The sequence below is a fragment of the Tiliqua scincoides genome, chromosome 3 (assembly GCF_035046505.1).
Source record: "Tiliqua scincoides isolate rTilSci1 chromosome 3, rTilSci1.hap2, whole genome shotgun sequence".
Taxonomy (NCBI): domain Eukaryota; kingdom Metazoa; phylum Chordata; class Lepidosauria; order Squamata; family Scincidae; genus Tiliqua; species Tiliqua scincoides.
The window spans coordinates 131,282,801-131,284,315 of record NC_089823.1 but is presented as its reverse complement, the minus strand read 5'-3'; positions in this window follow the sequence as shown (position 1 = coordinate 131,284,315).

Genomic DNA, 1,515 nt, shown 5'->3' with positions numbered 1-1,515 from the left:
GAAAACACTGTTGTTTAAACAAGCCTTCTGATTTCTGGCCTTCTTAACTTTTTATACATCTTTTAGTTTTACAGGCTTGATTCCTCGGTGATCTGCTCTTTTACTCTTTTAATCTGACTACTGTTTTTATGGCCCTGTAGTGTTTTTTTAAATGTTTTTATCTGTTTGTATTAATGTTTTTAAATTCTATTGTTTTTTAATATGTTGTTAGCCGCCCTGGGTCCCGTTAGGGAGAAGGGCGGGATAAAAATAAAGTTTTATTATTATTATTATTATTTATTATTATTATTATCCAGGGATTTGGAATAGAGTATCACCAGTATGCTGATGACACCCAGCTCTATCTCTCCTTGCCAGCTCTTTCCAGAGAGTCTGCGGAAGACCTCGAGTGTTGTGTGGAGGCCATTTGGGTTTAGATAATGCCCAATAGTTTGAGATTAAATCCAGAAAATGCAGAGGTTCTCTTGGTCAAAAAATCCTTGTTTCAAGTACTGAGCCATCTGCCCACTCTGAATGGAGTTGCCCTCCTCTGCAGGAATGGGTGCAAAGTTTGGAAGTGTTCCTGGACTCACAGCTCTCCCTGGAAGCCAGGTGGCAGAAGTGGCCAGGGGTGTGCTTGCCCTGCTTCGGCTGGTGTGCCAGCTGCGGCTATACTTGAGTCGATCAGTCCTGACCCACAGTGGTCCATGCCTTAGTGACTTCAAGACTGGACTACTGTAACATGCTCTATGTGGGAGTGCCCTTGAAGATTCAGAAGCTGCAATAAATGTAGAATGCGGTGGCCCAGGTGGTTACTGGAGCTAGGTGATGTGATTCTGTTGGACTGCTGCTTCAGCAATGACACTGGCTGCCCATTCGTTTTCAGGCACAATTCAAGGTGCTGATATTAACCTTTAAGGCCCTCTACAGTTTGGGTCCAGGTTGTCTGAGGGACCGCCTTCTCCCATATATTCCAGCTCACCCTTGTAGGTCATCTGAGGTGAATCTCCTGCAAGTGCCACCCCTGTCCCCCATTAAAAAATAAAAACAAAACAGTTTTATTTTTTTCATTGATTTCAGGGTGTTGTGTTTTTTTTTTAAACACAAATGAGAAGTGCAGAAAGTGGTGTGATGTGTTTCTTTCATTATCACCATTTTCTTCCGCCTCTAACAATGGGTGTCCCTGGCCAGAGCCACCCTGGCCAATCCTGCTCACTGTAAATATGTTCAGAGGCATACTTTTGGCAGCTAGGGCACCAGTGCAGAGCAAAACAAGCTCCAATAATGATCTTGGAAATTTCTGCCTTGAACCAATTTCTGAAACAGATGTCTGGGCCAGATTAAGCACTGGACAAGACTAACACAGCATTACTAAAGCCCTGCCCCCCCCCGCCCCTGAAAAGAGGTCCATGGTGATTCTAAAAAGGATTCTTAGAATGGACACTTAGCTCTATTAAGGAAGTGAGAGGTGCAGGCAGCTGAAGTAAATATCTAATTTTTTCTTGCAGAACTTGGTCTCCTTTGTACATTGTCAGC